General features: G+C 42.7%; 1 protein-coding gene and 1 long non-coding RNA gene across 3 annotated transcripts in view; one reads left to right on the top strand and one right to left on the bottom strand.

Annotated features, from left to right (window-relative positions):
- Positions 1–4,281: 4,281 nt before the first annotated feature.
- On the bottom strand, positions 4,282–8,510 carry LOC143420783 (uncharacterized). The gene is made up of 2 exons (XR_013100523.1): positions 8,391–8,510; positions 4,282–4,595 (listed from the first exon to the last, which is right to left on the bottom strand). It is a non-coding gene; the product is annotated as an uncharacterized LOC143420783 (long non-coding RNA).
- Positions 7,353–12,426, top strand: part of npas2 (neuronal PAS domain protein 2) — a 43,929-nt gene continuing 38,855 nt past the window's right edge. The window contains exon 1 of one of the 2 annotated variants that reach the window (XM_076889037.1): positions 7,353–7,617. The gene's annotated coding sequence lies outside the window, so the exon portion shown is untranslated. The remainder of the gene's footprint in view (positions 7,618–12,426) is intronic. The other variant, XM_004573312.5, reaches the window with a different exon arrangement.

Raw genomic sequence — 12,426 nt, 5'->3', positions numbered from 1 at the left:
ATAGATAGAAGTCTCTGGGCACTGTGTGTGAGGTCCCAGGGGCTGAGACTCAGGTGGAGCTTTATCCATAGGAAAGCTGCTTTGTTTTTAACAGCTTCACCAAATGAACCTGAAATCTGTGTTTAACAGAAGACCTGTAAGATGTGTAGAAAAACACCTAACATTATTTGATTGATCATGGACAGTTCCTGTGATAATTAAAGTACCGTTACTGTGCCACCTGGGTAAATGTGCACATGGCTCAGATATTAGTCTACTACACTGACACAGTTCCATTAATAGCTATATTCTGACAGACATCTCACTGTGTTTGTAACAGACTCAATAGAGAAAAGTCTCTGGGCAATTCTAAGATAAAAAAAAACTCAGTTTAGATAATTTCTGATATGTTTCATAACATGCAGCAGCAGATCTCAGAGAATGACTCGGCCTCTGTGTGGAAAGGTTTTAGGAATATCACCAACTACAAAACCTCCCACTCCACTGATGACTTGCTCTTGGCCAACACCCCCAACGACTTTTACTGCCGTTTTGACGAGCCATCAGGCAGCCTTCACACCTCCAACAATAGAGACACTTTGGACACTCATTCCCCCACCTCTCCCCCCTCCATAGAGCCATCACCACCTTCAAACACTTCACCTACAACACCCCCCTCCTCACCCCACACAAAAGAGGATTTCACACCACCTCCTCCCACCATAACTCTTCATATTCATGAAGCAGGTGTGAGGAAGCAGTTTAAGAGTCTGAATGCTCGGAAAGCTCCTGGCCCAGACGGTGTGTCTCCTGCCACCCTCAGACACTGTGCAAACGAGCTGGCCCCAGTGTTTTCTGGCATTTTCAACTCCTCACTGCAGGCATGTCATGTGCCTGCCTGCTTCAAGTCCTCCACCATAATCCCTGTCCCCAAGAAACCTAGGATCACTGGACTAAATGACTACAGACCCGTGGCTCTGACATCTGTGGTCATGAAGTCTTTTGAGCGCCTGGTTCTCTCCTATCTCAAGACCCTCACGGCCCCCCTCCTGGACCCCCTGCAGTTTGCATACAGAGCCAACAGGTCTGTAGATGACGCCATCAACATGGCCCTACACTTCATCCTGCAGCATCTGGACTCCCCAGGAACCTACGCCAGGATCCTGTTTGTGGACTTCAGCTCTGCCTTCAATACCATCCTTCCAGACCATCTCCGAGGCAAGCTTTCCCAGATGAATGTGCCTGATCCCATCTGCCGGTGGATCACTGACTTCCTGTCGGACAGGAAGCAGCATGTGAGGCTGGGAAAGAATGTCTCGGACTCCTGGACCATCAGCACCGGCTCCCCTCAGGGCTGTGTTCTTTCTCCCCTGCTCTTCTCCCTGTATACCAACTGCTGCACCTCCACCCACCAGTCTGTCAAGCTAATCAAGTTTGCAGATGACACCACCGTTATTGGACTCATCTGGGACGGGGATGAGTCTGCCTACAGGAGGGAGGTTGAATGTCTGGTGTCCTGGTGCAGCCACAACAACCTGGTGCTGAATGCCCAGAAGACAGTGGAGATTATTGTGGACTTCAGGAAGCACACAGCCCCACTCCCCCCCATCATCCTGACTGACACCCCCATCACCTCTGTGGACTCATTCCGCTTCCTGGGTACCACCATCACCCAGGACCTGAAGTGGGAGCCCACCATCACCTCCGTCATCAAGAAAGCCCAGCAGAGGATGTCCTTCCTGAGGCAGCTGAAGAAATTCAACCTGCCAACACGGACGATGATGCAGTTCTACACTGCAATCATCGAGTCCATCCTCACCTCCTCCATCACCGTGTGGTACGCTGGAGCCACTATCAGGGACAAACAGAGACTGCAGCGTGTTGTGCCCTCTGCTGAGAAGGTGGTTGGCTGCAGACTCCCATCTCTGCAGGACCTGTACACCTCCAGGACACTGGGGCGTGCAGCTCGGATCACAGCTGACCCTTCTCACCCTGGACACAGTCTGTTTGACCTGCTCCCCTCAGGCAGGAGGCTCCGGTCCATTCGCACCAGAACCTCTCGCCACAAGAACAGTTTCTTCCCCTCTGCTCTTGAACACATGAACAATAACCGTATGACTGTTCCCACCACTAACACATGACCCTACGCTGTGTTCACTGCATCATTCCATGTTTGGCACCGATCACCACCTGCACTCATGTATATATCATGTATATATCTATCTATCTACTTAGCACTTTTAATTCTTATTCTCATTTTTATTTTCATGTCTATTTAAGCTTAATTTATAACAGTATGTTTGCACTGAAGCACCGCAGCAATTTCCTAATGTTGTAAACCCGCTCAACATTTGGCAATAAAACCCTTTCTGATTCTGATTCTGATAAACACACCAGTATAATAAGTGCGGCTCGGCTCGTAGCAGGACTGCGTAAACAGTTTAGGATGAAGCCATAGTTTTGGTACTTTGCTTACAGTTTCGAACCATCCACCTGTGTCAATTACAGATTCGTTCATAACATCTTGCAGCAATATCTTTGTAAGGAAGGTTGTTCTCATTTGTATGAGCCACATAAAACAACAGGGTAAGAACACGTTATGGTGAAGTATGCGTCCATTTGGGTAGTAAAAGGAGATAGGAAGTACTTTTGAAAGATGGTGTAGAGGATGTTGTGCATAGGTTAAAAGAGAGGCAACTGATCTGTTGTGGTGACCCCTAAAGGGAGTAAGTGAAAGAAGGAGAAAACCTCATGGCCTTTCTTACTTTTAGATTAAGTAACACTAAATTATGCAGTTTTACTCAAAATGATGCAGAACTGTTGAGACATATATTTTCATTATTTTATTACTGCCACCCTGGGTGAAGTTTTCTGGGCGATGCACAGTCATGTTTTACAGCCTGACATGTTTTCATGATGAGATGTTTTTGAAGCACACATTTTTGACAGACTTATGTATTTAAATAGTTCATGCGTAAACATTAATGGTATATTATTCACACGTGTTCACAAAAAACCACAGAATGTATCGGTGTTATACTGAAGCTGAACCTTGCACACAATTCCTTGAAAATCTAAAAACTGAAAAAGCTCCATTCATTGGCTTAGATAGAAAGACTCATGGAAAGGTTGAGAGCATGTCTGAGTCTCAAATAACCACCAAGGTGAGGTCACTATTTTATTTGGGAAGCTGAAAATAAATACCCTATGCTTTCCTTCTTTGTAACTAGCAAAAAATGAACAAACAAAGATCACGTATAAACTTCTTTTGAAGTTTCTCACCGTGCACGGCTGGCTGACACAACACCCATCATCACAGATCACAGCAGCAAAGCTGTGATTGTTATTGGATTTTTGAGTTGTGGCTTCATGTACTCGCTCACATACGTACATTCTCAAGGTTCCCTCGTGATCTCCAGTTAAATTGAAAAAAAAAGTTCTCTTGCCGTTTGCTGTGGTTTGTTCAAATATTGCTTTTGAGAGAATTGGCAGCTTATGTTCACTTCGTCATTGTTTGAAGAGGACTCTTTGTGTGTGAGTGTGTGTTTATGTGTGTGGTTTGACTCCACGATAAAGCTTTTTATATATAGAATAACAGTGGAGGGATGGTGTAGATTTATTTCTCGTCACGTAGAGCTATGTGGTCTTTGCCCTGTTCATGAATAGCTATTCACCGGGAAAATTATAAAGGAAAATGATGTGCGACGACTGGCAGACTCACACGGTTTCTCGCAGGCAGTTGCAAAAGAGTTTTCTTTGCAGACAAAACATCTATGTGGCCTGAAAATGATTTGATATGCTGTGGTGTCATTCTCCCTTCTGGCAGCATCCCTTCTGTTACAGTCATGAATAACGAAATTCATTATTTAATAGTCAGTCCGCTGTGAAATACAAGTATGTCTTAACCCACTCGAAGCATTTGGCCTTGTTTCCCCTCTGAGGAGTGATTTAGAGACACACATCCTGTGAGAGGTCTATTAGACAGCATATCTTTTGACAGATGAAGTGAAGGAGTGGGGGTGTTGGCCTATTTGATCATGCTTTGGATGCAACTCTCACAACAGAATTGTTTTAGAGTGTTACATGCTACCTTGTCTTTAGACATAGGAAAAACCACAAATCAGTCTAACTTTGTACAAATGCCTCCAGAACTGATCTGCAGGAGTGTGATCTGAACATGTGCTTCAGCTGCCTTTTTCAAAAGGAGTTAACCTTTCCTGTCACATAAATTTTCTTCTGTTTATATGCCACCCTAGAAATAATGCAGATTTCTAAATAAAGCATTGTGCAAAAGCAAAGAGCCACCTGTTATTTCTTTATATTTTGATTGGAAACTGAAAAATAGGTCCAGTGATTTTTGTACAAACAAGAACATAGAGTATATAGGGCAAAAACAGAGTTTTCACAATTGTAATGAGCTTGAAAGTCAATCTAAACTCTCTTAGGCAGCTTTCTTCTTCAGGAATAGTTCTCCAAGGGTTCTTGAAGGACGTTCAAAGCTCTTCTTTGGATGTTCACTGTCAGGGTGATCCCACACCGCTTCAATAATGTTCAGGTCTGGGCTCTGGGCAGGACAATTCTAGACTGACAGATGTTTGGACCCCAGTTGCTTTGACCTACAACACAGCATTTAAAAGCATATCTGCTTATCCACTAACATCTCAACCATTTTCATTGTATGTGAAGTATGCATGGTATGCATGAGTAGTGACCTGTAATGCTATAGCTGTAATGTAAAATAGCAAACCAGAGAAACTCAGTGAGGTACAACTCTTTCAGCCTCAACCAACTGCATATACTGGAGTGACTCATTTGAGCTGTTGCACCCTTAGCAGTTTACCCATGCAGATATTACGCACTGAACTAAAGGTGGCGCTGCAGCGTCCACTGATTGGTTGGACTGAGGAGAAAGTAGGGGACAGGTACGACTCAGTGGTGCGCCTCTCAGACCAACAAACTTTACGTGGTCTCTGTGGCTGACCCAGAGACCACGAGTCACACAAATAAGCCGAACAGTGGTGTGTGAAACAGCCAAAATGTGATCTTCAAAACGCCTTAAAATCTTCAGTTGTGTTGCACCCACGCGATAATCTACCTGTAGTGTTGGTTGGCCGAGAAACCCCCAAACGCAGACAACTGAAAGGCTGGATGGAGGTCCAGCCACGCCCCCTTACGGTAACCCTATGGAGAGGGCGGTATTGGATGGCACTTTCCTCCAATGACGTCGTGAGAACAGGCGGGGCTTAAAAGACCGCCTCCGCTCTTCGGCAGACTGCAACCAGCCTGCTCACGTAACTTAATATAGTATGTGGACCAGTGGGCGGGGCTGTGAGCGCGGCCGCACACTGGCTGCTGCCTATGGCAAGCCGTTAGAGCCATAAATCGCCACTTTCCTAACCCGTTTGGTTAAGAAATGGCGTAAAAAACGCCGTTTAATTATTCAAAACGCCGAAAAAAGCGGCGTTCTGTTCCGACAAACGCCGCTTTTTCCGCCACTCGGATGGCGCCCTGAACGCACCATCCGAGTGACGTAAAAAGCGGCGTTCAAAGACAGACGGAAACGCCGTTTTTTACGCTACTCGGCACAAAACGCCGTTTTTATGCATCTTTGAACGGCGTTTTTTACGGCGTTCTCTGCCAGCTGTAACGGCGTTTAAAACGGCGTTTTATTGAAATTATGCAGGGCACTCCCCATGGTTCCCTCATCCAATTACTTTCAACTCATTTCACCCAATCAAAGAAGAGGAAGTGCAGACCACACTAATGCATCACCGATTCACCTTGCTGCTAAGTGATTGCCTATTCAGTACCAGTGCTTGTCACAGTATTCACTTGTATTATAATCCCACTATGCATTTTGATGTGTTTAAGGCATGATCGAGCAAACAAACGACAGAATACTTTTTCTGAAACCTTAACTGTGTTACCTGTTATGGCAGCTAACAGGTAATGAGCAGAGCTAGCTCTGCTCATTTCTGAGCTTCTTTCTTATTTTCCTCTTTACTTCTCTTAACCTTTAACTTATGTTTTAGCAATCAGATCCTGCCATCTTGCATTACCGCTTCGTGCTAGTTATGTTGACTTTTCTCTTCTTTTGTCTCCACTTTTTTCACCCGTGTTTGGACACTCGGCGCATGGCTCCTTTGTTTACATTAGGGATCAGCTGTTAGCGCTGTGCCCTGCAGCTGCGCTACCGGCAGACAGACCCTACATCCCCAGTGAGGGAAGAAACGGGGGTGATGTCTCCCGAGGACACCTCACACACCATCTCTCCTTCCTGTAATCACTTTAAATGTGAGATCGCTCCCTGATATGATTGAGGAGCTAATGACGCTAACCCGGTCACAGTGGCAGTATCCCGGTACTCCCTCTGTGAGTAGGCTGCCCGGCTTCCAGCTGCTGCGGGCGGACAAGACGAGAGACATTTAAAGTGATTACAGGAAGGAGAGATGGTGTGTGAGGTGTCCTCGGGAGACATCACCCCCGTTTCTTCCCTCACTGGGGATGTAGGGTCTGTCTGCCGGTAGCGCAGCTGCAGGGCGCAGCGCTAACAGCTGATCCCTAATGTAAACAAAGGAGCCATGCGCCGAGTGTCCAAACACGGGTGAAAAAAGTGGAGACAAAAGAAGAGAAAAGTCAACATAACTAGCACGAAGCGGTAATGCAAGATGGCAGGATCTGATTGCTAAAACATAAGTTAAAGGTTAAGAGAAGTAAAGAGGAAAATAAGAAAGAAGCTCAGAAATGAGCAGAGCTAGCTCTGCTCATTACCTGTTAGCTGCCATAACAGGTAACACAGTTAAGGTTTCAGAAAAAGTATTCTGTCGTTTGTTTGCTCGATCATGCCTTAAACACATCAAAATGCATAGTGGGATTATAATACAAGTGAATACTGTGACAAGCACTGGTACTGAATAGGCAATCACTTAGCAGCAAGGTGAATCGGTGATGCATTAGTGTGGTCTGCACTTCCTCTTCTTTGATTGGGTGAAATGAGTTGAAAGTAATTGGATGAGGGAACCATGGGGAGTGCCCTGCATAATTTCAATAAAACGCCGTTTTAAACGCCGTTACAGCTGGCAGAGAACGCCGTAAAAAACGCCGTTCAAAGATGCATAAAAACGGCGTTTTGTGCCGAGTAGCGTAAAAAACGGCGTTTCCGTCTGTCTTTGAACGCCGCTTTTTACGTCACTCGGATGGTGCGTTCAGGGCGCCATCCGAGTGGCGGAAAAAGCGGCGTTTGTCGGAACAGAACGCCGCTTTTTTCGGCGTTTTGAATAATTAAACGGCGTTTTTTACGCCATTTCTTAACCAAACGGGTTAGGAAAGTGGCGATTTATGGCTCTAACGGCTTGCCATAGCTGCCGGAGGCTCTTCATTCAGCCTGCATGAGTCCGCGGACAGGAGGCGGACTGACCAGCGCGCTCTAATGAACGTGTGAGGTTTGTAGGCTGGGTCACCTCAGCAGCGTGCTGCAGCCTAAATACAGACAGCGGCAGGAATCGTTAGCAGACTGCAGTGCAGTTTCACATGTGAGCAACTTTCTGGAATGTAACACGTCTGAGTTTTATTTGTTAAAACCCAGACTCACAAACACATACAGCCGCTCCTGTTTGGATCATTATTCGGCAGAATAAGGTGAGTGTCCGGCTTTGTGCTCGTTACTTGTTACGGTTGTTATAAATGTGGCTTCAAATTGGAAACTTTCAAATAATAATAATATTTTAAAAAGTTGTTTTTAGTAGCTACCCTCTTCTCCTGGCTCAGTCTGTTTCACAGTGTTTATAATATCAATAGATGGTATATCTGCTTCTTTATGTCCCAATCAAACACATACATAACTGTTTAGACTGTTTTTTTTTTTAATTTCTGTTTACTAAGTGAAGAAAGTCTTAGTCCTTTAGTGTGTGTTATAATCATTATATTGTGGGAAGCTGTGTAAGAATCTTAGTAAGTGCAGTAACTACTGTATAATGGAACCTATGTGCTGACCTAGCTCTGAAATGTCAGTTTTTTCCATATGGAGACACTTGACTCCATCTGAAAAAGGAAGATTCTTGTGTGTGTGTGTGTGTGTGTGTGTGTGTGTGTGTGTGTGTGTGTGTGTGTGTGTGTGTGTGATTTGAAATATGAGGAATGAAATATGAATGTGGCTTAATTGGCACGAACAGACAAACAAACTAGAGTCTGATAAGCCAAGACACTTGTCCTAGTAAAATCAGCTCTGATATACATCTGAATGTCTGATCTGAATGACCGATGCTATGTCAGTCACAGCTGTAGTTCGGGGACCTGATGCGAAACAAAACCCAGAGCCAGGGATCCGGGGCATTTTGGTTGTTTTTTATCTTTGCTCCAAAGTGTGCTGCTGTCAGAGTCTAAAAGATTATCCTGTGTGTCCATCTACTTACACTCGTGTTGAGGCTTGTGCCATTTTTCCGGCTTGCTGTGTCAGTGCTGAGGTTGGCCCAGGAGCCATGAGCAGTGATGAGGATGTGTGCTGACAGCTGAGCGGGGCAGGATGAGGCTGTTCCATGACTGACTGAACTGGGCTGTTCATTGCACCATATGCTCCTCTTTATATCGTGCTGCTAAACATTTGGGCCTGCCTCATGACTCATGCTGTCTTCTTCTCCCTTCAGCCAATTCTAATCCTGCTGCTAAATGGGACAATCAGAACATTGTTACACGGTGAGCTTGAAAACGTTGTGGATTCCACTTTTGGCATTAGGTCTACCACTATAAAAACAGTATATAGGAGTCAATCACAATCCTTTTACAGCTTCCAGTAACTGACAGGTATCATGGAGAAGGCCATCCACTACTTGTCAGACTAAAAAATTTGGCTTCTGGGTGATAAACAAATGTAGAGTGAGCCTGGACCAGCTGTGTCAGTGGTGCACTGTGCACCACTGACACAGCTGTCAGACTGTGTGGGTGTTTCGGTTTTTTTTGTGTGTGGTAACCCAGAAGACTGGTTTGAGGGTGTCAGGTAGTGGGGTTTAACCATTAACAGTGCTGATCACCTGATACACGAGTCTGTGCACAGAAGAAAAAAGGGAAACCCAATCTGCTAAGGTTCTGCTAAGATGTGTTCGAGTCAAACAAGGATTTCAGAGTTTTGAGAAATGCTGCCACAAATGTTACACATCTGTTTGTTTTTTTATAACCAACATTTATTGTAATGTAATTCGCTTGCCCTGTACTCAGTGGAATGGCAATTTGAGACTTTTCTGCTCTCAAATTGAAAGTTTTCTTCTCTAATCTTCTTCATGTGGTCTTTTTTTAGTTTTAGTCTCCTCCCCCGGAGACCTTTAAATGCAGGGAATATAAGTTATATTATAAGTTCTATCTGGATTTATTTCACCTTTAAGTATAAACTGAGCATGGGGCCTTGTAGACATTTCTGTCCTGACATATAACTCTGATTAGTGTCTGTGATTTTTTCTTCTTCTTTCATCTCTTTGCTGAAACTATGCTGTGGTGAAGGTTAGTTAACTGATGACACATAGCCTCTTCTCTGATGTTACAGAGCATGTTGTGGGGAAAGTAGGTTACTGGGCCATGTCCTGCAAGCTTAAACTGAAAGCTAGTCTGAATATTGCTAGAGCTGCTTAGTGTGACTGGGCATGCACAAATGGTGTAGGTCTGTGTTACAGCAAAGGGACTCCTCCTGCTTTCTGTCTCTTTAAGAAAACAGAGCCGCGCTCCACATAGAATGAATGTTGAATGTTCAACCCATGATGATTCATCACAAACACATGAAATGGGGTGTAATCTCACAACAGGTTGATTAATAGATCAGAGGTTGCAAATAACCAAGTCCCGCTTACCTCCGAACACCAGAGGTGTCATCTTTTTGTGTGTGATTAGCTCATTTTGGCCTTATTGTCTCAGTACTGACATTGACTTCAAGTCTTATCACGGTGTTTTGCTTTTTTCTTTAACAAACCATATTGATATAAAATCTTCCACAGAAAACTAGAAGGCATACAAATACAATGTAAGACTTTAGGTTAGCCAGTTATTTCCACAGACATCAAGAAAAGCAGACATGAGCACCACAGTGGCATGCGTACTTGGACAGAGCAGCAGCCAAAACATTTAAATAGGTAAGTTCGAGGTAATAAAACAGAAAAAAAGCTGAGAGAGATGGGAAACAGGCTCCCTGACTACATGAAAGAGGCATTCAGAGTATTTGTAATTTCTATCAGAGCTAGACTTTCACTGCTTCTTACCAACAACAGCTCTTGTTGTTTCACTTCGACTTTTTCATTTCTCTCAAAAGCTTTTAAGGACACAAAGCGAGATATGCCAATTTTGTACAGCTAACAGCTCCTTGGAAATAATTTTGTTAGTGTAAAAAAACAATTTTATTCATGTTGAAAATGTGCTATGTTTTTCTTTTTCATAGATTCACCTAAAGAAATGGGAAAAAAATGTGTTTTTCAACAGGCTTCTATTAAAGTTCCTAAAGATACTTGTTAAAATTGATTATTTGCTCAGTTGTCTGTTATGTGAGAACACAACTGGGTCATCCTTTGAGTTAGGTCCATTTTTATGCTTGATTGTCTCAGTGTGAAGTGACGTAATGAATTAACAAGAGAAATGACTCCTCTTTAAAAAACCTTCCTAGCCTGGAGAACTGCTACTCAAATCCAAAAATTATAAGAAAGGCTGGCTCCTTGGAAGCAAAATATTGAGAATTGAAGGGTTGTTAAAGACTTTTACAGTCTATAAATCTATAAATGCAACTGACTATCGCAACATTGTTCCAGAAATGCTGTTGTTTGTGTTGTGGTTTGACTGAGACTTCTCGTAATTGGCCCCATTGTCCATGGCTCACTTGTCTCCTACAAAAGCCACAGTGATTTTTAATGAACTTCCCCAACAGCCAATCAGAATCAGAATACTTTATTAATCCCGAAGGAAATTAGGCAATTCTGTCGTAAACACCAGGGTGAAAAAATGAAATTAGTTTATTTAAAGTGTCAGTCAAATTGTTATTATTATTATAGTATTTTAATTAATTTGTTTATTTTTTAACTATATTATATTAAAAATTTGATATTTATATATATTTTTTCACATCCAGTTTTATGTCTAAGTTAACTATAATAACCTTGTTTAGGACAGAGCTGAATGTTAAGGAAGTTAACTAAACCTGAAATCACTGTGGCTTCTCTAGGAACTTCCTTCAACTGTAGTTAAAGTTTAATGACCATAATCTTACAACCAAGTGACCGAAGGACAATGGAGCCAATTACAAGAAGTAATTAACTCAGTCAAACCACATCACAAACAACAGCATTTCTGCAACAATGTTATTATAGTCGGTTGTATTTATGGAAAACATTTTTTATTTAGATACATGTACAGTGCAAAAGTCTTGAACCACCTTCTTCTAAAGAGCCAGAATTTCTTGCTAAAGCAACACCTTTGAATTCTTAATTTAGTGTCCAAGTCTAATGAAGTTGTCAAAGGGAATAGTTTTATTGCTGTGCACTTGCTGACCCCGATGTTACCCCAGATCATATCAGCTTTCTGTTAGCTGAGCTTTCTGATGTTGCGCTCTATTGCTCTATATCTTAGTAGTTATAGCCTTTCATTTCCTGGAGATGTGTTTTGGATCTTTGTCACAATGACAAACAAACTGAGCTCAGACCATGATGTTATGTTAGCTCTGCTGGGAAAGCAGTGTTGCCATTAATTTTGAACGAATCTCCAACAGCTGTCAACAGCAAAGTCTTGCAAAGATGCAGCAATTTGAACCAAAAATCTCAAATTTACACTTATGAGAACAAAATGCAGTTTTTCATTGGTTCATTCAGGGTATTTCTTTGTCCTATTGTGTCTTTTTATTACTTGTTGGAATTGGTAACCCATAGGAATCAACCCTTAAGGCCCAGTTTACGCAGTCTCATCCGAATATTTGGTGTTAATGTGTGTCCGCTACTTGAACTCTGGGAAGTAATGTGTCTCTAATGTGAGATGCTGGTAACTCTAATGAACTTATCCCCTGTGGCAGACATAACTCGTTGTCTTTCTCTTCCTGGGATTGTCCCCATGAGGATTAGTTTCATCAAGGTGTTAGTTGGCTTTTGCAGCTGAACTTGGGGAAAAAAACCTTCCAAACGTCTTGAAATTTAATTGAACTTTATATCTTAAAGTTATAATGGAATTTGAATTTTTCAGATTAATGGTTCTTGCTACAGTAGCTGAATATTGTTGTTGAAGCGAACATGTTTATGTTTTAATGGTAAAATCTGTACAGAATCTATAATCCTAAAATTCAAATAGGGCTGTTTCTTTAAGGCCCAATTATAATTGGTTAATAAAAATATAGAAAAACCACAATTATGATTTATATCAAACCAAGTTGGGTGCAAACTGGAAAAAAGCAGCGAAGGCTTACATTTGAGAAGCTGGAACCAGGGAAATTGCTTC

This window comes from Maylandia zebra, linkage group LG10, assembly GCF_041146795.1.
Source record: "Maylandia zebra isolate NMK-2024a linkage group LG10, Mzebra_GT3a, whole genome shotgun sequence".
Taxonomy (NCBI): Eukaryota; Metazoa; Chordata; class Actinopteri; order Cichliformes; family Cichlidae; genus Maylandia; species Maylandia zebra.
This window is presented reverse-complemented; position numbering and strand designations above follow the sequence as displayed.